Here is a 27,427-nt window from a genome sequence, read left to right as displayed (position 1 = left end):
TTTAAACTTTTTGACCATCTTATATTCTTCTATAGTTTCAACCAGCAGTGCTGTATTGATGATTCTTAACTCTTGTTGTTGTTGTTTGTTTGTTTGTTTATATTTTGGTTTGCTTAGTGAGCCATGACTGTTTTCTTGAGTGTCAAGGCTATCTCCAAATGTTCTTTTTGAAATTTACACCTGCACATACAGCTGCTTTCTTGGGTACAACATGCCATGATCTGAATGCCTCACCTTCCTCAAAACTCTCCAGAAATCTGCTTTCCTACCTCTGATAACACTTGCAACCAATGACCACCACCATCTTTCTAAAAAAATAAAATAAAATCTAAGTGGTTCTTTTTGCATATTTTCACTTGAGCTTCAAACAAGTTAAGAGATAGAGATAACCAAATCCAATTACCATCACTATTGTGCCATCCACATAATCAAATATCAAGGAAATTAAGTTTCCCCACAGTTGTGATGATCACAAATGGTAGTACGGAGATGCAAAGACATGTTTGTCTAACTTAGAAAGGATTGTGTTCTTTTTTTAAATCTGATTTCAGAGTTGTACTGATAGACTTGACTCATTGGTCCTGTATAAGAAAAATAGAAAGGCATTTTTATTCCTTATTCTTCCTCATGCTATACACCCAGTTGATTCTCAAATTCCCTTGGTTTACTTTATCAACATTTTTTCATCCATATCTCCTTTTTTCTTAAATTTGTCCTTCCTTAGTTCATCCATGTCCTTTCTTTAGTAATTGTTACAAAAGCTTTTTGGTTAGTCTCCCTTACGCTAATATCTCCTGAGGTTTAGGACAGGGCAATGACTTTTCGGTATTTTCACATGGACTAGATAACCACTTCTCTAGTAAGGTGCTTGATTGAATTACTGAGTTAAATTTTTCTATTAATCTTCTTAAAATAAAAAATATTCTGCTAGAAATACTAATTAACTATAGAATATGATGGGTAGCAACATGGCAATATTTATCTGCTTAACTTAATTAAAGCATAAATAAACAAAAATTTTCTATTCAGAAATTAGTAGCAGGTGTTGCAATTAAAATACAGACAACATGTTACAAAATGTATTGCTGTAATGGACAAAATCCCAGTTATTTAGCTGTGTTCTTCTTGCTTAAATTCACCGGCTGTTGAAGCTAGATAAGTGCTTATTTGCATTTATATGCAAACATTTACAGACAGATATTATTTATGAAATTTTTTCTATTATATTATGAGAACATGGGTATTTATTTCTGGCCATTATACATATATTGTATTTTTTAAGCCAGGAAAGAACATTAGAGAAGGAAAAGATTTTGTCCGGGACAGTGAACTAATATTAGTTAATACTTATGAGTATTTATTATAATCTAGAAAATGCACCAAAAGCTTAAAGATATTATATCATTTAATCTTCATAGTATCCTCTTGAAATTGTTATTTCAATTCCCATTTTACAGACGAGGAACTAGGGGCTTAGTTGGGTTAAATATTTTGCCTAAGACATTTAGCAACTAAAAGGTAGAATGGGATTTGAAAATATCTGCATAGCTTCAAAACTCAGAAGGAGATTGGAAGACAATCACAGGAAATAGTGGAAAATTCTTTTTACTTTAGCAGGTTGGGTTCCAGTCTTGAGTACTGAGTCTGAGTGACAGGTCTCATTATCTAGGCTTGTTAAAGTTAGTTCTGCCTTCATAAATCTTGTCCACATGTAAATGTTAAACATCTGCAAGCTACAGGCTAAAGCCCATTGGCAGCTCCTGGTATAATCCTGACTCAGCACATTAGGAAGAGATTGAGATATAAATTAGCTACTTGTTGTATTTGTCTTCCATTTTTGCACAGTTTATTGCCACCAACATACCAGCTGGAACTATTCATATTTATTATCTCACAGTTTTGTAGCTCAGAAGTAGCAACACAGAAAAACTGGACTCTTCACTCCCTGCTCCTAAGGCTGAAATCATGATGTCTATATAATGTGTTTACATCTGGAGCTCAGTGTCCCATTTCAAGCTCATTCAGGTGTTATAGAATTCAGTTCCTTATCATTGTAGGACTGGGGCCCCATTTCCATGCAGAAGGGCACTCTCAGTCTCTTGCCACATATTCCTCTTCACTCTAAAAGCCAGAAATGAAGAATCTTTCTTGTGTGGAATCCTCCTCACTCTTTCCATTTCTTTTGCAAGAACAGCCCAATCCATTTAAAGGAATTACATGATTAGGTCAGTCCCATCAGGTCAACTTGCTTATGCCAACTGATTTGGGACTTAATCACAGCAGCAAAATCTTTTTACAGAAGTACCTAGATTAATGTTTAATTAAACAGCTCAAAAACGGTGTGTGTATAAGAGGGGGTGGTGTCTTATGGTCATCTTAGAATTCTGCTCACTGTATTTGTCCGGATTCCAGTATCTGAGATGGCTTTCTGGCATTCTTTGCCATACGCCGATAGGCTATCAATCCTCTTAAAGTGTAGTTTATTTGTACAAGCATTATGTCAAGAATATGTTTTTATTGTTCTGTCCCTAATCCCAGCCAGTCATATAGGTACTATATGACTTTCTCTACCTATTCATAAGTAACTCCTTGCCTTATTACTTTTATTGGAAACTAAACCCCTTTTTTGCCCTTTGCTAATGTCTGGAATATAGGTTTAACTTCATAACATCATCTAGAACCATGAATATTCAGTATTTTCTATATGTCTGGTCCTGATGTCATAGAGGTAAATAGTAGAGAGAGATTATCCTTAAAATTTTCACAGTCCAAAGTATGGTGGTTCCTCAGAAAACTGAAAATAGAACTACCTTATGACCCAGCAATCCCTCTACTGGGTATATACCCCCAAAACTCAGAAATATTGATACACAAAGACACATGCAGCCCCATGTTCATTGCAGCATTGTTCACAGTGGCCAGGACATGGAAACAACCAAAAAGCCGATCAATAGATGACTGGATAAAGAAGATGTGGCACATATACACTATGGAATACTACTCAGCCATAAGAAATGATGACATTGGATCATTTACAACAAAATGGTGGGATCTTGATAACATTATACAAAGTGAAATAAGTAAATCAGAAAAAACCAGGAACTGCATTATTCCATACATAGGTGGGACATAAAAGTGAGACTAAGAGACATTGATAAGAGTGTGGTGGTTACGGGGGGAAAGGGGAGGGGGGAGAGGGAAAGGGAAAGGGGGAGGGGGAGGGGCATAAAGAAAACTAGATAGAAGGTCACAGAGGACAATCTGACTTTGGGTGATGGGTATGCAACATAATTGAACAACAAGATAACCTGGACATGTTATCTTTGAATATATGTATCCTGATTTATTGATGTCACCCCATTAAAAAAATAAAATTATAATAAAAAAAATTTTTCACAGTCCAGAAGAGGATATAGTGGTGAACAATAGTTGGCTTTTTTTTTTTTAATACCATAACATAGATGTTTATGTGCTTTAGAGACAGAAAAGGAAGAGAGTAAGCTTGAGCAAAGTCCTGATGGATTATTTGAGCTGCCAGGTAAACTAATTGGGGCACAGTGTTCCAGGGTGACAAAAGGGGAAGCAGAGTGGGGCACATTACTGCAATTCTATGGTGTTTGGTATGGCAGGTACATAGAGTTAGGGGAGTACCAAAGTTCAAATATATTTCTGGAAAAGTAGATAGGTAGGATATCAATGATACTAAAGTTTTTAAAGTGCAATGAAGATATATGTATAAAAGCCATAAAGATCCCAAATATCACAGCAATTATCCATCATAAAGCAAAAACTAGAAAAGATGCAAAAGGAAATGTACAGATGCACTGTAATGTTAATATATTTAACATATCATTCTCAATACAAGTCAAGTGGATAAAACATAATAAAGATCTAAAAGACATGTACAATATAACCAATATCATAGAGTTTATATACATGTAATATAATTTGTACTTCAGTATAGTGTATTTCTTCTCAAGCAACATAAGAATAATAAAAAATCTGACCATACCTCAGGTCCTGACACATCATTTTTAAACTATTGTGTTGATACTTTGTGCTCCTGATTTATACACATTTCTTCATCCATACAATTAGTAAGGGCAATACACTTGACCAATATTTTTTATGTGTTTTTTTGTGGCAATATTTTTCTAGTAAGTACTCTTAACCTATTTGTTTTTCCACGTTCTCTTTTGCCATTTTGTTTGTAATGTCCTTGGATACATCTTATGATGGTTATTTAATAGTTTACTGATTTATAAGGAATACCCTTTTTCCCATCAGCTATTTGTAAATGTTTCCTGGGGATAGAGTAGGACTGGGTGATATGTCAGGCTAACTGGAATACAAGAGCGTTGTGTCTGAATATAATGTTATATCTCAGTGTAGACTTTCTTTCTTTCAGCTTCACCAACATACTGTTCTGTCAAGATATACTTATTTTTTTTCAATTGACTATTATTAAATTTAATATTTAATAGAGTCTACTTATTTTTGCGCCTCAAGAACTTATGCCAAACTGAGCCCAGAAAAGTTCTTTTTATTAGTTATTCTTTCCACCTGATCTTTTTATTCCAAGGAGAAATTTTTGTTCTTTTCCCAGGGTCCCTCTTATTTTGGAGAAAGGTGCTCTGTGGGCTTTGTCTGGGACCTAAAGAACAGAGGTGGGTTTCTGATTCTTGGTCTTGTAATCCAATAATGATTACTGAGAGGGTAAGGAAATTTCTTCAATTTCACCTTTGAAGCATAAATTAAATTTCATTTGAATTACTACAGAATTTGAACCACTTTTTTTTTTTTTTTGTATTTTTCTGAAGCTGGAAATGGGGAGAGACAGTCAGACAGACTCCCAACATGCGCCCGACCGGGATCCACCCAGCACGCCCACCAGGGGCCACGCTCTGCCCACCAGGGGGCGATGGTCTGTCCCTGGGGGGGGTCGCTCTGCCGCGACCAGAGCCACTCTAGTGCCTGGGGCAGAGGCCAAGGAGCCATCCCCAGAGCCCGGGCTGTCGAGGTTCCAATGGAGCCTCGGTTGCGGGAGGGGAAGAGAGAGACAGAGAGGAAGAAGGGGGGGTGGAGAAGCAAATGGGCGCTTCTCCTATATGCCCTGGCCGGGAATCGAACCCAGGTCCCCCGCACGCCAGGCTGACGCTCTACCGCTGAGCCAACCGGCCAGGACCTGAACCACTTTTAAATACATTTATCACTATAGTTTCTTTAAACTTAAATATCATATTAGATAATAAATTCTGTTTTGTGTTTCTTTATTCACAGAGATTATTTAGAAGTAAAAATCCTACACTTAAAATATTAATATATAGTAATTATTGAGATGTTATACACAGTAAGCTCATAACTATTTTAAGTGATACATATATTTTCACCTAATCTATTCAACTGAGAAAAGAATAATACTGTATCCTATAGTGTTTTAAATTTTATTTTCTAAACAAGATCATTTGAAACTTTCAGTGATATTTATGAGTGCTAAATATTTTCCATTGAAAAGAATTGCCATCGTTCCAATACATTTTTAAAGTTTGACACACGATGCACTATATATTCTAATGTTAGATTGCAAAACATTCATTGCACATAAAACAAAAGTGACAATAAACAGGAAAAATGCTAGTCTATTCATTTAATCACTCTAAATCAACATAGTCAGATTTATTTAGACACATACAGCCAAGATAGAAATAACTAAATAATTGCTACCTATTGTAATTGTTATTTTTCTTCTTATTTATTTGTTATAATTTCATCAAAATATAAAATCCTCTTATTATTCAAAGATGTAGTAGTAGAGCATATTGTTAGATTTTAATTTCTCGATTGTATGTTCCATGTGGACAAAGATCATGTTTCTTTTATCTATCTTTGTATTCAGGGTACTTGGCACAATCTCTGAAACATGTTGGGCATGTAATAAATATTTATTTAATGAAATTGTTATTTTTTATGGCTGTTGGTTGTAATCACTTCTGATTCTTCTCACTTAATGGTGATTTCCTGAGAAGATGAGGAAAACATTAAATACAAATTTAATCTTACTAGTTTAATTTTTACAGAATGTTATCTACTTAGATTTAAAGACATTTATTACCACCTGACCAATGGTTAGAGCAGTCAGGCTGAGATGCAGAGGACCCAGGTTCAAAACCCTGAAGTTGCCGGCCTGAGCACAGGCTCACCAGCTTCAGTGCGGGGTTGCTGGCTTGAGCAAAGGGTCACTCGCTCTGCTGTAGCCCCCTGGTCAAGGCACATCTGAGAAAGCAATCAATGAATAAGCAATCAATGAACAATGATGCCGCAGTGAAGAACTGATGCTTCTCATCTCTCTCCCTTCCTGTCTGTTGGTCCCTCTCTCTGACTCTCTCTGTCTCTGTCAAAAAAAAAAATAAATAAAAATAAAGACATTTATCACCATACATATCATTAGATTTATCTTAAGCATTTCTTTTCAGCTTTTGTTATTTCATAAGCAGAATCTATGTCTTGTTAGTTTTTATTTTTGACTGATAGAGATTATTTAGAAACAAATAAACTAAATTTAAAACAGCAATATAATGTACAAGCAGATTTTATTTTATCTTGCAGAGGTGGCGTGCTGAACAGCAGGTAAGGCCTATGAGGAATATAAAGAATGACTGTGTGATTTTATGAAGAAAAGATACTGTATTAAAGGTAATAAGTTTTCTGGGAATTGAGTTATTGAAGCACAGGGTAAAAACACTTGTTGGGATCTATGTAGAGTGGGCTTAAACATAATATTTTTAAAAATTAGATTAAATTATAAGATTTCACTTCAGTTTTTTAATTATATTATTTTATGATTTCTTTGATGCAAAGCAAGGGATTTTCAGTTTCCCAATCCAAAGCAGTCATATAAGGCATATTTTCCAGTTAGTCATTTTCAAAAGTCACAGCTCTTTTCTGTAAACTGCTTACTATTAAAAAATTGAATCAATGAAAAATGAAGAAACCGATAAAATTATTTTTAATTTTTAAAGCTACTTTTAGATTTAAAGTGATGTGTAAATACTGTGCAGAGGGCAATTATATATATATAATAGCCTGTATCATTTCATCTGGCTTTATATCAACTTTCTTTTGAAATTTTAATTAACAAAACTAATTTGTGGTACAACAGCAATTTAGTATACATTTAAAACAGTTTCCTTGGGTTATTAAGGACACCAAACAAAACAAAGGAAGACGGTAAAAGGTTGGGCACCCTGATCTCAAAGGAGAGAGAAGAAGGCATTCCTCTGCACCTCGAAATGACAAATTGCTGGACCAGCAACATCATCCTCATGAATTTGCACCTTTGGTGGATAATCATATAGCTTCATTTTCCTGAAAGTCATAATTCACATCAGCCTGCTGCACTGAGTGAGATAACATTATTTTCTTGTTCATGCAAATAAAATTCTACAGGTAATTTACTGATGTGCTAATTAATTACCATTTCCAGTGATGAGCTAAGAAACACTGTGGTTCCTCAAATTGTTTTTACCCTGAAAAATGTATTTATATTTGCAAAAACCCTGGAGCATAAAATGATATTAGTCCTGTGGATTGTTGCCAAACATAGTAGACAATTTGCTTATAATATTTTTAAAATTCTTTGTAAATGATCAGCTATGCTTGGGCAGGAAATACCATAATGACTGATTCATGTGTGAGGATAACATTTTCTTCATAATATCAGTGACAAAAACATTTTAGCACCAGAAACATTTTTTTTTTACACAACAGAAACATTGAACCCACTAAAGATCTGCAAAGGAAACAATAGCACTTCCATTGATTCAAAATCTCAAAAGGTCTTTATTTGAATTGTCTAAAGCCTTTAGTCTTTTTACCTGCGTTGCTTGCTGTCATCTGGACGTGCTCCAACTTTTCATCCTCGGTCATTGCCAAGGCTTCTCTGTTTACCTTCCTGTCTCCTAATCTAAATGAGTCCAATTTATCCTTCAACATTTATTTCAGCTTTCCTGTGTGAAATCTGGCCTGATTTCCCAACTGGCTCTGATATCTCATTCTGTGCCCTTCTCAGGGCTCTTCTAATTGTGTGCCATAATTAGGGATCTGGTTATTGGATTGAAATACAGTGTTTGGTGTGCTTGTCATATGCTTTGCTGAGTTGTGGGCTTTTTAAGAGCAGGAACTTGACTTTCCTTGTCTTTGTATTTCTCCTTTCTTCTTACTAACGTTGATAACACCGGTAGTATGATACCTGGCAAATCGTAAATTACAATAGATTTTTTTCTTGATTGAACTGTTGACTGAAACCTTTTTCTTAGAATTGTTATCCTTTTCTTGGCCTTGTGAACATTATTCTCATTGCTTTATTTCTAATTAGTTGGGTGTTACCTGATGTCTATTCATTCAACCTTTACTCTCTTCATATAAATGTCTATTATATTTCTTTTCTATCCTTATTTTTATTTATTTATTTTTTTGCCAAACTGACCTCAATGTCATGTGTTTCATTTCTCATCTTTGCAACCTGAACTGGTTTCACTATTCTTGTCCTGAGTACAGTAACCAGCGGTGCACACATTGTAAAAGTACTAGTTTATACTACTTTTAAGTCCTACCTTTCTGACAAAATGCTCTCAACTAGTTTCCCTCTCTTTACTTTTTTTTTCTATACTCAGTTGCTGAGAACTACTTGACAAAATGCATATGTACTGAATAACTCCTCATAGATGTAATTTAGCAAACTTAAAGTTAAAACCCATCTCTAAACTATTCTCACTAACATACATTTAAGAAAAACATTATACAGGGTTCATAAGCTAAAAATCACCAATATTTTTGGACAAGATCAAAGACTATCTAAATGAAAGGACACACTGAGCTTATGGATTGGAAGACAATATAATAAAGATATCTGTTCTCCATAAAATTATTTATAGTTTTAATGTAATTTCTACCAGAATCTCCACAAGGTTTTCTACCATAGATAAACTTATTCTGAAATTTGCATTAAAACATTCAGGTCCTGAAATAGCCTGAAAAAATCTTGACCAAGAAGAATAAGGTTCAAAAATTTTACTCTACCAATTATTAAGGCTTACTGTGTAACTACAGTATTCTAGACAGTGTGATTGAAAGAGATAGACACACAGATCAATGGAACTGAATAAAGCACACAAACAAGGCCCACACTACTGATTCTGACAAAGGTGCGAAAGCAATTTAATAGAGGAAGGCAGCTTCTCAAAGAAATAGTGCTGAAGCAATTGGATGTCCATAAGCAAAAAAAATCAAGCATTGACTCTTTATATCTCACACCTTATACAAAAATAAGTCAAACTGCTCTTTAGACTTAAATGTAAAACAGAAGAATATAATTATTTTAAGGGAAAAAATGATAAAAATATCCAGAACCAAGGGCTAGGCAGTGTTCTAAGTTCTGACAGGGGGAAAAAAAAAACACAGAGTATAAAAGAAAAAATTGATAGATAAGACATCATCAAAATAAAATAAAATAAAATAAAACTGTCAAGACACTCATATTCTGGAATGCTGATCATTTCTCTATTTTATAAGCAGAACCACATAGATCTACCTACATTTAAGTTAATAAAACTGTTATTTTGCCAAGTTAAAAGCTCCCCTAAAAGATTTTTTTTTTTTGTATTTTTCTGAAGCTGGGAACAGGGAGAGACAGTCAGACAGACTCCCGCATGCGCCCGACCGGGATCCACCCGGCACGCCCACCATGGGGCGACGCTCTGCCCACCAGGGGGCGATGCTCTGCCCATCCTGGGCGTCGCCATGTTGCGACCAGAGCCACTCCAGCGCCTGAGGCAGAGGCCACAGAGCCATCCCCAGCGCCCGGGCCATCTTTGCTCCAATGGAGCCTTGGCTGCGGGAGGGGAAGAGAGAGACAGAGAGGAAGGCGCGGCGCGGCAGAGGGGTGGAGAAGCAAATGGGCGCTTCTCCTGTGTGCCCTGGCCGGGAATTGAACCCAGGTCCTCCTCACGCTAGGCCGACGCTCTACCGCTGAGCCAACCGGCCAGGGCCTAAAAGATTTTTTTTAAAGTATTTCAAAACAGCTTCACGCACAAAAGATAAAATAATTTCCAACAGCTGTTAATTGGAGGAATTTCTCACAGACTTTATTGTCTGTAGACAGATTAGATTGCTAATATTCCACCATTAACAGAGGCTTTGACTAATGATTTCTACAATGTTGTGCATAGTCATTGGATGAAATGTGCTAAGATGTGTATCTGGTTATTTTAGTTAATTTTAGGAATCTGCAACAATCTGTGTAACTTTATTCTAAAAAGTCTGTAGCCAACCATAGAAACTACTATTTCAAATAAGGTTGGTTGTATTTTTAGAAGACCTATGATATATAATTCTCTGAATAATAGCCCTAAAGTTTTTATCTGACTGAAAGAATGAGAAAACCTATAAAAAACACTTATGTATGTGAAATTCTGTGTCTTTTAGGGAAATCTAGTTTTAGCTACTGTAAATGTTAGTACTCCATAATGTGCAATACGTTCTTAATGCTTTTGCTTACTCCTGAAATGGTGCTAGTATTCTGGTTCAATTTTATAGCCCTATGAGATGGTTGATTAATCTAGAATAGTGTGTAAACTATGACAGCATAATAGTTTTAAAACAACAGGAAAAAATATAGAGTCTAATCGTTTTCTTATATTGTTTTCTTTTTAAAAGAGAATGTCCTTAAAAGCTTCTACACTAATAATAAAGGTCTTTATAAAACTGATGCTGTTTTGCACACTCCATTAAACTACCCCTTTTATCTTTGAAATTGATGTGAAAGCAAATAGTTATACTATGTTGATTTCACTTTTTAAATTGCTTTTTGAGAAGAAAAATGAAAATAAAAACAAATATGTTTGAGACTCAAGAAATGGCCAAATACATCTAATGTATTTTGCATGGCTCATTAAAGCCTTGAATTTCTGTTATATAGTATCTAGTTAGCATTAGACAATCTAGAACACTGTAGAACAGTTTGAATAATTAAAAAAATACATTTTTCCCAGATTAAAAAAGAAAAACCTGATTTGAGTCAAGGGTAATATCCATAGGAAATATGGAAACAAAATGTCTCACCCTTTACTCACAGAATGGAAAGGTTGATTCTAAGCTCAGAAATCATAAATATTCAGTCAAAACTTATCAATCCCTTTAAATATTGTAGTATGCCCACATCATGGTAACTTTTAGGGGCTATGGAATTTTTTTTTACTTCTTAATATGAACATTGATGAAATGATAAAAAGCCAATAGAATACAACTAAACAGATTTTAAAGTGTCAAACACTACCTTCAATCAAACAAAAACCAAAGTTATACATATTTTTTATTCCTGAGATCATAATATGCAATGCTTACTTATGCTAGTCTAACTATGAATCATGTACGATTTAGTTAAGAAATAATCACTTAGACTTGTTTTATTGGCTCAGTGGTAGAGTGTCGGCCTGGCATATAGATGTCCTGGATTAGATTCCCAGACAAGACACACAGGAGAAGCAACCACCTAGCCTCTTCCTGTTCTGCAGCCATGGCTTAGTGGTTTGAATGAATTGGCCCCTGGCATAGAGGATGGCTCTGTGGCCACTGCCTCAGGTGCTAAAAACAGCTTGGTCGTGGAGCAATGGTCCTAGATGGGCAGAGCATTGCTCTTAGGGGGCTTGCCTACTGGATCTTGGTCAGGGTGCATGTGGCAGTCTGTCTTTCTGCTTTTCTTCCTCTCAATTTTAAAAAAAGAAACAACCATTTTATTCTTGCGGGACCTCTATTTTTCTTTCTAGCATGAATTATTGCTTTTAGCTGCATACCTTCATCAGAAAGAGAAAAAGGGCCATGTAAGTTCTCCAAAACTTGATCACAGATATGATGACTTGTTTCAGGATGGAAATCAATGCAGTGCTATCCTCAATGAGAAAATGTTGCCCCTTTCCAACACACACACATAACCAGCTGAACTAAATAGTGCACTTAGTGACATCATTGATTTATATCATGGCTCCAGCTCCTTATCTAGTATCAATTCATTAAGTGATGTTTAGCAGCCAGCAGTCAGTTTGGGGTATACACTTTGATAGCATTGCTATAATGCCTTGTGCCCACAAACCAAGTGGTGGTATTACATTCAGGAAGCAACCAGCTACAAAAGCTGCTGATAGCAGTGTGTCCTATGCTTGGGAAATGAAGAAACATCATTGCTGCTTAGGTAATTTGGCACTGAAATCTGAGAGCACAAGTTCACTGATTCTTATAGACTTCAATTCTGCATCTTGGTTCAAAAACCTTGCTTGGGACTTAGCTCTGTACTTCTTGTTGCAGACGCTTCATAGGAATACAAGGAGGCTTATCTGGTTGGTCCATGTAAACTCTCCAACCTATGTGGTACCCTTGGAAAATGTGTAACAATTATGATGAAAGGCGTCTTGCCAAATTACTGCATATGTGGACAACGTGCTGAAATCCTTGATGGGAGGGAACATTTTATTTTTAACTAAACAACAAAATTCTTCTGTCTCTTATTGGCAGTTTCCCATGTGACCCAATGGGACCAGGAGGTCTCTAAGTATATGATGAAAAATGAAGGCACAGACCACAGAATCAGATATTAGCAAGTGATCTTATTTTTCCATTTCTACTTATGTGTGAATTTTACCTTAAATCTATGAACATAAAGAACTAAAGCAAGTCAAAATGTTTCACTAAACAAGGTTCGAAAATTATATGTTTTCACAAGCATAAATAAACTTGTTAAATTGTTCTGCGCAATGCCAGCTTTTGGATGTTTTAAAATCAAGAAATTTATTATTGGTGACAACTTGATGGTTTTTGTAGACATTTTGTTATAATTATAGTACATTCCATCCATTGAGTTCTTTTTAGTTGAGTTCTTATGCACACAAGCACAAATGTATAATGCCAATTTTTGTGCTATTCCTGTAAGTATTCTATTAAAATAAATGAACAATTTATAAAAATTATATTGGGGTCACTGAAGTCTGAAGATACAAGTTTTATCCCCTGCCTTGTCAAGGCACAGGATAGGGCTGAATCTCAGGCTCCTCATTTATAAAAAAGGACACTGGTTAAGTTGACAACCCAGCCCTTCTGTTGAATAACACATTATGTCTTTCTGGTTCACTGTGCTTGATATTGGAGGTGAGAAGATAAAATTAAGAAAAAAAAGACTCTATTGTACTCTATGGATCTTTTTCAGCCTCTAAAATGTGATAGTATCATAATATTTGTTAATGAATCTCTATTTAACTGCACTGCAGTTTATTACTGTGTGAAATTAATTAAAATCATTGCACAAGATTCATTACTTTTTCTACTCAGTGAAAGTGTTTAATGAAAGGGGTACTGTTTATAGAAAACAGAGATGGGGAGGAATGATTTGCTGCTAGAAAAAAGAGAAAACAAACAAAAAAAACCCATTACTCATTTTCCTCTTCTCCTTTACAGTTGAATGGATGTGTCTCTGGAGCCAGACAGATTTGATTCAAAGTCTCTTTATCTGTTATGTGACGTTGGGATAAATGCGTTAAACTTTCAGTGCCTCAGTCATTTATGAATACGGGATTGTGGCAGTGCCGAGAAGAGTCTTGGGTAAATGAAATGAGACAATATTTTGGAGAGCAGTTGTCTCGAAAATGCATGTAAGCCCTTAGAAAATGTTAATGTAAAAGTCAAGATTCCTTCTCTTCATCCCATTGGTTCTGTCCTATTCACTTTTCTTGATTTGATCTCTCCAGTTCTCGTCTTCTCTATTTCAACCCATTACCACATGGATACTAGAGTTACAAATATAATTACATCACAGCCCTTCTTAAAACACCCAGTGCCTTCTACATCATGTGTCAAACCTGTCTCCCTAAACTTATTTCCTGACACTCCTCTCTCAGACCCTCCCAGGTCTAACTCTTTAGCTGTCCCCTTGCAAACTTTTCTGTAAGCATTGCGCTTCCTGCTCTTCCTAAGTTTGGCCCTGTGTTCACATTTTCCTTTTAACCTGCATCTTCTCTCAAGAGACATCAACTATCATGCAGGAAAATGCTTATAGCATAATACCTTGTTCACAATAAGAGTTTTTGGAGTGAATGTGTCTGCCTACCGTGTTTAATTTTATATGTCTGAGAACAGATCAAGTAGTTTCAAGTTCATAATAAACTCTAAGGTCTTAGCGATTTGAAGGTATATTGAAAAACTGTTTGATGATAAAGTACATTATGATCTAAGTCTTCAAAGCTCTAGAAACCATAAATCTCACTCTAGAAACATCTAGATATTTTTGAATAACTTGTATAACTGTGCTGACATGCTAAATGAATTTTTAAAAAACATTTTGTTCTGTTTTGGAGGAAAGAAAGTTAGATTTTCACTTTTCAAGGCTTTTCATGTTATTTATAAGTAAGCATTCATGTAGATATAAGATCAATAATTAATATCTTTTGGTCCTATTTCTAAAATGTATGAGTCTATGAAATAATTTGTCTCACCTCTAATTCCTCATTCTCCAGATAAGAAAAACAAACAAACCATCAAACAGATTTTCAATTAACCTTTTAACCACTTTCTGTTTTCCTAATGTATTCTATGATGTCTTTTGTGGTTAACATTAAGATATATATGATATATGTGCGTGTGTGTGTGTGTGTATGTGTGTGTTTACAATATGCATTGCTTTAAATGAAGTCAAAATCTATCTTGACATTAACAAAATACTATGTATTCTCCAAATACTCAAAGAGAATGTGGAAAAAGTAATTGAAGCGAAGGTCACAGAGAGTTGTGCTACTCAGAGCATCATAAGCCAGGAGAACCAGGGCTATAGCCGAGATTTGATTGTAGCTTGGTGATAATACCCCGACCAAGTGATTGGGAAGGCCTGCAGGCAGAAACCGTTAGTCATGCATTCCTGGTCACAGGGACACTTTGGCTTTTGTGTGCCGTTCTCCAAATTTCAGTGTTGCTATGACAACCTCTATATTCATCCTCAGGTGTCCAGTGGCATCGCATTTTGACAATTGATGGGAACACATAATCCCTTTGAGTAACTACTTAAATTATCACCTTATTAAATGGTGACAATTACAAAATTTTCACTTCACTGTATATTAAGGTATCAGGCAGCTCTGGACAAAGGCAAAGTGATAATTTTTGTGATTATCTATCTACAAAGTCACCTGTAATGCTTCCCAATGAGCAGCTATTACATTCTTAGTGGTGTGCAATCAAAAATACAAACTCTTCTCTTTTAATTCCCAGAATTTTACTTTAAATATATATGTGGCTCATAATGTAGCTGAATTAGAGTGAGTGGTGGTGTGAGATGGCTTATGTGACTGACCCTTAAAGAGAAAAAAGAAGTTTTTTCAAACTAAAACATAGGGATTTGGGCTAAGAGATTGGTTGAGAAAGAAGGGGAATGATATTGAACATTTTTCTTTTTTCACTTTTAAATGGTGATCACTCTCATACTTTATCTTCCCCTCATCCCTGCAAAGAAAAGTAAGAGTTATCAATTTGCAGAGATGAAATGATGCTTTGTTAATTTTTTATGATAGCAGAAATACTAAAGGCCATAGAACAAACACCTCTTCTGTAACTTTTAAAGGGAAAAAATCTGGAATATTGGAGATGATTACATATGTAAATAAAAGTAAACCTTGTAAGTATATTTTAGAATATAGATTAGTTTATTTTAGAATTAGTATTTACTATATTTTAATATGTAGACCCTTTTAAAATTAACTTAGAAAGCCTTCTATATTTTAAAAAACAGAAAATAGCTGTGATATGTGAATGTGCATAAAATGATATATTAATTATTGACTAAAATATATCAAACTGAAGAATGTCTGACTATCCCAAGCAAGTAATATGCCTACACACTTTAACCAATTTTAACAAACCTCAGATAGATAATAACATAAAACTTCACTATTGCACAATTTTACCATGAAAGTCAATAATTTTTGCATATGTAGTCATAGTATTTTCAATTCTTAGTGCTTTTTAGCACATTGTCTAAAACACAGAAAGTGTTCAATGTACATTTACTGAAAGATTAAACTGGCTTCTCATCTTAACATAATAGATGTTCATTCATGTAGTTTTCATAGAAGATTACATGTCTTAATGTAAAGAATGTGGATGGTATACATTCAAGCTTTCAGACTGAAGTGGGGATGGCAGTGGAGATACTTGTGATGGCAAGAGAATCAAATTAAATTCCATTTCATAAGTGAAAGTGGATGAATAGGTGTGAGAGGAAATATAATCAAGTGAAAGGAATAGTGAAAACAAATGCTCCTGAAGGGAAAATTAAAGAATGTTGTTTCTGGACCTGGTTTTGGACTAAGCTTGATCCATTTGGAGACGTGGTTCAAGAGGTTAAGGATAAAAAAGTGCCATTCAAATGAAAGTGAAAAGAATAAAGCATCATCAAACGGAGTCAGGAGGACCCCTGCATAGAGAGAGGTTGGGGAATGCAAAGTTCTCATTTAAGAAATTAAAGGCAGTTGGGTACAGGTGAAGGAAATTCACTAGAACTAGTTTATTTGAGAATATTTTACAATGCTAATATTCAGGAGAAATTGTCAACAGCATAACAAATGAGCATAGTGTGCTAAAGAGATGAAAGGATGTTCGCAGCAGCTCATGTTTGGGCACAGAGTAAGCCAATTTCAGTCACTTTCTATGGAGACCGTGGAGTCAGAACAAGAAAACTGTAAGGAAGAAGGTGGTAAACAGACACATCAGTAGTCATTCCTTTCTTCAACATGAGGGAGAAAGTGAAGTTCTGACAGCTGGAGACCCACTGACCCTTTTTTGTGTGGGTTTTGCCTCTGCTAACTAGTGGTGAGAGAAAATGAAGTGTTTTGGTTTGTTCATTGAGCTGAAATGCACTAAAGATTCCACTCCAGTGGTTTAAGACAATGAAATGCATTACTTTATATTGAAATTCTAATAAAAATCATAACAGGAGTTGAAAAAGGGATTCTAAAAATCATACACAAGAAACAGGTTACTGCCACATTTTTAAACCTAAAGAAATAAATGTACACATTCTCCTCCCCAAATCAATTAAGAAAGGTGTGTGGATGGATGACTTCGGTACTACTTCCTTTTCCTTTTAATTCTTCAAATTATTCTTTTAGGCCCTGGCCGGTTGGTTCAGTGGTAGAGCGTCGGCCTGAAGTCCCGGGTTCGATTCCCGGCCAGGGCACACAGGAGAAGCGCCCATCTGCTTCTCCACTCCTCCCCCTCTCCTTCCTCTCTGTCTCTCTCTTCCCCTCCCGCAGTGAGGCTCCATTGGAGCAAAGATGGCCCCGGCGCTAGGGATGACTCCTTGGCCTCTGCCCCAGGCGCTGGAGTGGCTCTGGTCGCAACAGAGCAACGCCCCGGAGGGGCAGAGCGTCGCCCTCTGGTGGGCCGGGTGGATCCCGGTTGGGTGCATGCGGGAGTCTGTCTGACTGTCTCTCCCCGTTTCCACCTTCAGAAAAATACAATAAATAAATAAATAAATAAATAAATAAATAAATAAATAAATAATTATTCTTTTATTCGCAAACGTTTCATATCCATATCTGTTTTTCTAAACCTTTCGTTTGGTTTAAGACACTATTTCAATTTAATAACTGAAATATTGTAATCTTTGTTCTGGGAGAACTATTTAAGGTTTGGATCTAGAAAGACAGAAGAGAGACAGAATGAACTGACTCATACCAGAGGAGCAAACGACCAAGTGGCGGGTACAAACAAAAGAACATCTGGAAGCAGGAAACTCCTATAAGCTGCCAATACTCAAGGAACTTAGAATATTCTTGGAAGCTTAAATGGGTGCTTCAGACATCAATGAAATATGGGTGCCGGGCATGGTGGCGTGCCTGTAGTCCCAACCACTCCGGAGGCTGAAGCAGGCTGAGGTGGGAGGATCGCTCGAGCCCAGGAGTTCTGGGCTGTAGTGCGCTGTGCAGATCCTGTGTCCGCACTAAATTCGGCATCAATATGGTGACCTCCTGGGAGCCGGGGACCACCAGGTTGCCTAAGGAGGGTTGAACCGACCCAGGTCCGAAATAGAGAACTATTTAGGAGAAAGAAGAAAGAAAAACAGTAACACTCTTTCTGCAATCAAACCAGTGGTCAGAAAACAGAGCAATCAAATGTAGTGGGTGCAATTCAGAACAGTATAGTCAGCAAGGTGGGAGGAGACTCAATAAAGTAAGAAGATGATAATGAATTATTTTGCCAAGTGAGAGGAAAACATCTAAAGACTGTGGTGGTTCACGTGTTTACTATCATACTTTAAACATACTGTATTTATAATAGAACTATACTCTCCTAACTTCTTTTTCAATGACTGACTGCTTCATATTCTCCCTGCTTCTTTGGATTTTCTCAAACTCTGGCTTTGAGATCTGCCCCCCCACACACAAATGCTTGCATTTCTTCTGGGCAATGATTCACTTTATGGATTTTCTTCACTTTGTCCCTTTGTCAAAATTTTTCCATTCAACATTTCACTATGCTAAACATTCCCTGTGTTCCATGGTGGCAACATTCTTTGTATCTACCTGATATCATCCTTTAGGATGGGTCTCTAAGATTACATACAACAAGGCATAATGTACTAGTACATTGCGTACTTTTTCATGAAGTCATTTGAAGCTTGACAACTGACTCCTCTATAAGACTGGAAGTTCAGGTTGCCTAAACAATAAATTTCAATGGGCTTAGAGAAGAAATTTGAAATTTGTAAGGTAAATTTATGAAAGTTGTGTAAAATTAAGGAGCTTGGTAACCAAAAACATACTTCAAAAATTTACTTAAAGTTACCCTACCTTATGATTATAATACTGTTTAGATGACTTTGACAATGACTTTTGCATTGATATTGGCATGAAAATACAAATATATTTTATTTACATAATAAATTAGAAGTTTCCATTCAACATGGAAAGATTCAGTATCTATATCCGAATTTCTTTAAAAATAGAATGTATTCTTATATTTTAGGATGCAGTTACAAATGATATCACCTGAAAGCTCTCAGAGTCTGTAGTCTAGGTGGGGATTTTTAAGAAGTCAGTAGAGAAGGTGGGAATATTTTTAAAAACTCTTGTCACACTATATATAATCAAATAGGAAAGCATGTAAAATTGAAATATCACTAGAAATGTTTAAAACATACAGATATGTTAACATTATTTCTAATTTCAAATGGTATGATAAGGAAAATAATTGAATTTGTAGTTGAAGATTGGGGTTTTGGATTAGGGGTTTGTACAGCAGTTCTGCAACTTTCAAACTTCATGAACTTGAACAAGTTACCCAATCCTTGTAGAGTCATGCCGATGATGGAGAACAGTGATATCCAGAGAGGCAGAAGTCGTCTTTTACTGTATATGCATTTATATTTGAAGAACTAAGAATATTCTTTTAGAGCTATCTTTGTTCTGTCATCTAATCAGAGAATCGTAATACAATGGAGCAAGGGAATTGGCAAGTGGACTGCCTCAACCAGTCTTCTTAAATTTCCTTCTTTAGCTTAGAAAGAAAAAGGGATTTCCCCAAATTTGAGGATTGAAAACTAAAATTTCTCTTGGGAATTTGCATGCTCTGAGTACACCTGACACATCTAGGAAGACTTACTTTTAGAAGGGGATACTGTGTTAAGCTGCATAGTGGTAGAAGGCATTCTGGGTTAGTAGTTTTCCCAGTAATAAAGATTCTAAGGCAATGGATAGAAAAATCTTAGAAAGTCTATAAGCCGTGAAGGTGCAATCTTGCATTCAACACATCAGTTCATTATAGACAACTGGGGACATGCTTTTTTTTTTTTTTTTTTTTTTTTTTTTTTGTATCTGTGTCGTTGGAATCTCAACTCATCTAAAAATCAAGCTTAAATTAATTTTGCTACTGTCCTGGAACTGTCTGATTTTCTCAGGAATCAACAGTACTATTTGCCTCAATTGGTTGAGGAGAATTTGGAACAATGCCTCTCCCTGAATTTATGTGTTTCTTGGCTGGAGAGTCACCTACATTCACACTTTTGAATTCTTGCTACATAATACATCAATGTCAAAGTTCCCAGATGTCTGCACCTTTTCACACTCCTACTAAATCAGTTAATCTCCACATTAAAATCTGAGTTTTGTGTTGTTTCTCATTTCTTCTTCCTTTGATTCAAATTTGGGTGGTCTCTTTGTAAAAAATCAAGGTGAGCCCTGATACATCTAATAAAAGTGCAAAGTAAATCCTAATTAATACTTTCAAGCTGGTGGATGCAAACATAGATCTCTCACTATAAACATAAGAAACAAAACTTTGGGAGCAAGGGATGAAGTGGATGAAGGTTGCCTAGTGTGATTTATTGGCCTGTGAATGTTCTCTATTGTTGTTTTAGGAATATGCGTCGGGCTTTGCTAGTTTGTGTTAGGAAACTCAAGTATGATTTAAGTGGAAATTTTTTGAGACTTTACAAAGTATTGATTAATATTGCTGGTTTTTAAGGAGGTCAATACTTTTGATCTCCTTTTGTATCTTTTATCCTCCTCCTTCTCCTCCTTCTATCTCTTTTTCCTCCTCTTTCTCTTACTCTGTCTGTTCTGTTCCTCCTCTTCCTCCTTCTCAATGCACCTTCGATGGGAAATTGGAAGAGGTAGATAGTCATCTTACCTCTAAGTCTCCTTTAAAATTTTACTATACTAGGTGGTGACAAATTAAATAATCTCTGTTGGCTAAATTTAGTCTAATGAAATTAGTTTGAATGTATAAACAAATGCAGTATCACTACTGAACTTAATTTAACATTCTAATTAGATGTCACTACTTTCCAAACCTAGAGTAATTATCTTGTGATTTCAAAGGCTACGTGTATTTTCCTAAGGAGGCTATAACTAACGCTTCCAGTTTTTCCTGAAAAAATATTTATAGCTAAGATTCAAATAAAAATATAAAGCTTCTGTACCCCATGTTTCAAAAGACCTGAAGATGCACATCTTTTGCCTCTGCTTCAGTGATCACAGTGCTGATTGACTGATGTAGATGGCTAAGCTGGCATTCTGTTTTTTCACCGAGTCCCCTATTTGTTTCTCCAATAGAAGATGATCTTCCCCAATAGAAAGGCCAACTATTTCGTAACTTTAGGAAGGAAAGCCTTTGGAAATATGGCCCTCTGGCTAGAGATTTGCCTTTTTTTCTTTTCATTTTCTTTTTTTTTTTGCATTATACTTTGATAATGCCATTATATAATTTTTACATAAAATAATTTAAAATATTTGTGACAATGCTAACTAATAATTTTTCTCATCAGAAGATAAGATGTTATAAATTCTGACCAAAATAATGACAAAATTCTATAAGAGATATTTAATTATATTTGGGTGGGTGTATGTATGCATATATTTTAAAAATCAGATATTGTTCTAGTAGTGAATCTGTTTAAGATACTTGGACTATCGACTATTCTCTCTGTGCTGTTTACTATTACATACAAAATCTTAAAAAATATATTCCCAGATTGACTCTGTAATGTTATTAAATAATAATAAATTTATTAAAATAAAAATTCAGTAGTTGAGCCAGGAAACATAACTTTTCCTTTGCTTTATTTTTTCTGTTTTTCCAACATATACAGAGATAGGCAAGAGTAGGTTTATGGTTGTGAGTAAGGGAAACACAGAGCTTATTCTTGTTTTATTGGTTATTAATTATTGTACTATTTTCTATACAAACAACTTTAAATGACTTTGCCCACCCATGTATTGTCTAACTTGGGCCCGCTTCAATTTCTTTTCCATGATACTTTGTTCTAATACTCCCAGCTGAGTATTATATCTGCGTGCCCAGCTATCACTGGACAGCTGCACTTTGGTTCCTCATTGGCTAAAATTCAGCATGTCCAAGACAAGTATAATCTCTAATTGTTATTTTTCCCCTTGCAACATGCTTGTGCATGCACCATACAAATTCACTAACACTGACATCTCACCCCTATAATTTAACTTCTGTTTCTGTTTTATTTCAGTGAGAGGTAATGCCATTCTCAGAAAGAAATATATCATTTTTTCACTGTATTTCATTCTCATACTCCCCGATCACTTAATCAACAGGTATTGTCACAAACAATTGCAGTTCAAAGGCACATGTTTAATAAGTATATATAGATCACAGGATGGGCCATAAAATAAACTTTAACACATTTAAAATAATTGAAATATGCATAGTATCTTTAATATCCATTCTAAAATTAACATAGAATCAATTATATTTGATTTATATTCAATAAATCATATAGAGTAAAATATTTAGAGAAACCTCAAATATTTGGAAATTAAACAGTAGACTTCTAAATAACTTATGGATAAAATAATGAATTATGTGGAAAATTTAAGTGTTTAAACTGAATGACAATGAAAATACAACATATCAAATTGGGGGTTATAGCTAAAGCGGCACATAGAAAGATATAATTTTTAATACTTCTATTAGTAAATCCCATGAAAGTAGATATTATTTATTGAGAATTCAGATGTCTGGAATGTAATAACATAATAAGTACTCAGTAAATATTTATTTATGGAATTAACTTTTTTATTTATCACTTCTTTCTATCATGTTCTTTTTCTCTGCTCTCTCTTATTTAACTCCTTGTTTATCTCATTTATAAAATGTGTAAAAAGTTAGAAGCTGCAACACAGCTATCTCTCATTCCTGGAACTGATTTTATATTTCCCAATCATAAAGGTAATAATATTTTAAAAAATATATTTAATTTTCTTCCCCTTTATGGAAGTATATTAATCTACTTTCAAATGATGGCTAACAAAAATTTCTGTCTAGTCTCATGTTCATGTTATCTATTTACATTGTATATAAAGGATACTAAAGGTGCAAATAATACAATTTAGAGAAGGGTAAAATTTTTACTAGTTAATCACAGACAACTAAATGAAGATATGTTTTAATGATAAAATTATTCTTGCAAAGAAGAGTACATTGCATCAGCATATATTCCATCTACAATTGGAAAAGTAGTATATTTGAAACTAGATTCTACTATTTGAGATTAATGACACCACTAGTTTTTCAAGTCATTAGTTTAAAATTTCACATTGATTGAATGTAATTTCTGCCTGCCAATTTTGTATACTTTTATCATTGACCTGCTTTGAGATCAAGTTCTATACATGTAATGATCTTGATAAGCAGTAATACCTTTTTACTGATTTGGTTTGATTTCAAAGTACTCACTCTATGCCCAGCACACACCTCTCTACCCTCACTGATGGGGGATCATTCCTGACTCATTTCCCCAATACCCCAATACTTAGAATAATATTTTGTTTTACATTCAATAATTCTATTAAACAATAGAATGTCAATAGCAGTTTTTCTTAAAAGAAAAAAAAACTTGTTTAACTGGAAGTATGGATTCTGATGAAAACATTGTGGAGCTTATCACTTCAGTCTAAAGCTCTATCTCTCCTTAATTTCTAATAAAAAATATACAAGGAAGGTTGACAAAGGTGGTCTTGCTGTAAGAATCATGGTTCTCTTGCTTTGAGAATATAATGTTGAAAAATGTTGACATATGCTGCCGAGGACAGTACTTATGGATTAGAGACTCACTTTGACATTTTGACAAATAAACATGTGTGCTAATTTTCCGAGCAGGCACAGATGACTGATTATTTCATCAAGCTCTTCATCTGAAATGAGAAGTGGTGCTAAACCAAAATTAATCAGCAATTTAAGTGACTGACATGTTGTTTAAAGTCTAGTGATCTACCACAGAACTTTATATGCTCAAGCATTAGTCTTCAAAAGCAAAAGGTGGTGCAGAGTAAATGTCACTTACGTGAAATACATTTTATCAGTTTGACACATGCAAAATCTGTTGTAAAAAGCATTTATAGAAAACAAAAAGGGACAATTTGATTATAACCTTATCAATTATTTGAAAACATATTAATGACTTTTAAAATAACTATGTATTTATATAATAAGGTACATCAGGAAAAAATAAAATAAAAGAAGACAGAAACCAGTATAGGTAGATAAATATTTTTTTCTTTATTTTGTTTAGGTATGTTGCTATTGCTCCATCTATACTGAGACAGTTTCTCAAAACAAAAAATTTGGAGATATATTTTATTTAATTTTCTACCAAATAGTCTTTTAATTCTTAATTAGTAATTTATTTTCTTTATCTTTTCTTAGTACTTCATATAGCTCTGGTTCTTTATATTTTTGTGGTTTATTCAATTAATTTTGATTCTAGCTTCTTGTTACAACAATGTTACAATAAATATCTTGTGCACATACTTCAAGAACTCTAGCCCTGACCAGTTAGCTCAGTGGTAGAATGTTGGCCCAGTGTATGGAAGTTCTGGGTTCAATTCCAGGTCAGGGTCAGGGTCAGGGCACACAGGAGAAGCACCCATATGCTTCTCCACACTTCCCCCTCTCTTTTCTTTTTATCTCTCTCTTCCCCTCCCTCAGCCAAGGCTCCATTGGAACAAAGTTGGCCTGGGCGCTGAGGATGGCTCCACAGCCTTTGCCTCAGGCACTAGAATGGCTCCAGCCACAACAGAGCAACACCCCAGATGGGTGGAGCATTGCCTCTTGGTGGGCATGTCAGGTGGATCCCAGTCTGGCGCATGCAGGAGTCTGTCTGACTGCCTCCTCACTTCTAACTTTGGAAAAATACAAAAAAAAAAAAAGAAAAAAAAAGAAAAAAGAACTTTTACTCAGTGCAATAGAAACAAGTTTGAAACATTCAAAGATAATTAAATATAGAATTATGAAATTGGTATATAGCTATATTAACTTTTAAATGTGAATTCATATGAATGTACAACTTTTAGCTATTCCCTATACTAGGCCAACAGTAAAGATACACCCATGCCGTCTTGTGCATCTACTGTTCTTCTGCATCCAGCTTTACTTTTGTAAAATATTTCATGAGAAACTTAATACATTTCAAGAGTATTTTATTTTAGAATAATTTTAGATTTTTCTTTCTTACTATCTTTTACCAGTAGTCTGACAACTATATTTTAGTGCCCTGATTCTTTTCAAAACTTGAAAAAAAAATATTTTTTAGAGGAACAACTGTCTTTTCTTTCTGGTATATATTATTTCCGGTGTGCATAATATTTAATAAAATTACATAATTACAATGAAAAATTCACATGTTATAACAGGTTTAGAAATAACTATAATTGAGTCAATGAACATTAAACCCATTGGTGTGAGCAGGAGTGTCTGTCTGAGTGTAGCAGAAAATAGCTGGCTTGTCATTATGTGGCAAGTCATGGGTGTCTGTTCCAGTGGGTTACAGATAAAAAAAATGTCATCTAGCCTGGCATAGTAGCTAAGTGGTCAGTTAGGAAAGATTTATTGTATATTCTTACATGCTTCCTCTGTATGATAAATAATTGAATTATAAATTCAAAGAGTTTGAAAACTTAAGATTTTCATAGATATTATATCTTTCTCCAAACTAGTTATGACTCCATCAAAAGTAGATGAATTTCTATTTCCCACAGATTTATAAATACTAAATATTATCAATCTTGTTAATCTTTTTTTAATGATTAAAATTAAACCTTGTTTAATTTATATCTTAGGTTTTTAGTAAGTTTGAATATATTTTACATCTTTTTCTGGGATCTGCTCATTATTACGTTGTTATATTGGGCTTGTTTATTCATTAGAATGATCTTCATATTTTTATATACCAGAGGTCAGTTTGCCCCTAACTATGCTGAATTAATTGGTCTAGAATGGGGCCTGGACATTGGTAATTTTTAAAAACTTCTAAGATAATTCTAATATGTAGCCATAGTTGAATGCCAATGGTTTAACTTTTTTTTTTTTAGTTTTATAGATATTATATTTTATAGTATAGGTATTTTTCATGCTTTTTCTGTGTTTTGTGTGTGTTTGCATGCGCTTATGTGAAGAACATGCTGACTTCATAGAAAACAGGGAGTATTCTCTCTGCTTCTATTTTTTTGAAAGAGGATATAGAGAATTTTAATCATTTCTGCCTTAAATATTTGGTAGGTTCCACAAGTGAACCCATCTGGGCTTGGTGCAAAAAACCATGAAAAGATGAATAATATCTAATGTCATTAGATAATTGCAAATAGAAAATGAGATCCTGTTACACTCATTAAAACGGCAAAAATCTGAAACACCATTGACAACAAACATTTTCAAAATTGGAATACATGAAATCTCATTTGTTTTTGGTGGGAATACAGAATGTATAGTCACTTTGGAAGACAGTTTAAAAGTTTCTTACAAGCAGTTGTACTCCTTGGTTATTATACAAACGATTTGAAAACGTATGTCCATACAAAAACTTACACAAAAATATTTATAGTGCTTTATTCATAATTACCAAAACTTGGAAGCAAGCAAGATATACTTCAGTATGTAAATGGATAAACTTTGGTACATCTGTATAATGAAATATTTTTCAGCAATTAAACAAATAATGAGCTGTGAAAACATGGAGAAACCTCAAATGTATATTGCTAAGTGATAGAAGCCAATTTGAAAAAACTACATAACATATGTTCCTAATTATATGCCGTATGAAAAAGAAAAACCCAAAATTACAGAGAGAGTAGAAAGATCAATGGCTGCCACAGGTTAGGGAGAACGATAAACAGGTGAGCCCACCCTAGGAGAATTTTAGGAGAGTAGCACTATCCCATATAGAAAACTCTAATAAGGGATATGTGACACTATGCATTTGTTGAAATCTGCAGAGATTTACAACATAGAGGGAGGCTTAATGCAAACTATGGGCTTAGTTAATAATACTGTATAAGTATTAGTTCAGCAATTGAAATAAATGTATCATACTAATGGAAGGTGTTCATAATAAGGTTAACTGTGGGTGTGGCAGAGGGAAGGGACTATACATGGACATTTATTTTGTTATTGTATTGAATAGCTTTACTTTCATGAAGAGAATTAATTATAGAATTATCATGGTTATTGGGTTGTTTGAAAAAATATCAGTGTGTGGTAAGGGGTACAAATACTCCATGGTCTGGTACTTAAAAGAAATTATTTCTCCTCTCTAGCAGAACATAAATGATAGAGAGTTGCTTACATGGAAGACAAGAAATTATTTTGTCAGTTGTTAGCCTACCTGAGGCCTGATTTTATAGGGTAGTTTTAGTTCCATAGAATATTTTATAGTCACTATCACTCATTTAAGTAATGGAAGCTTCATTTGTCTCTGCTTCCATTTTATAAAACTCAAGTGATTACAAAAGAGATGTAAAGACAGAACAAATGATGATTAGCATCAAAGATACAAATGATAGCTTCTTATTCATTTTAGTCACTAGGTGAAAAA

The sequence above is a fragment of the Saccopteryx bilineata genome, chromosome 12 (genome assembly GCF_036850765.1).
Source record: "Saccopteryx bilineata isolate mSacBil1 chromosome 12, mSacBil1_pri_phased_curated, whole genome shotgun sequence".
Classification (NCBI taxonomy): domain Eukaryota; kingdom Metazoa; phylum Chordata; class Mammalia; order Chiroptera; family Emballonuridae; genus Saccopteryx; species Saccopteryx bilineata.
This window is presented reverse-complemented; position numbering follows the sequence as displayed.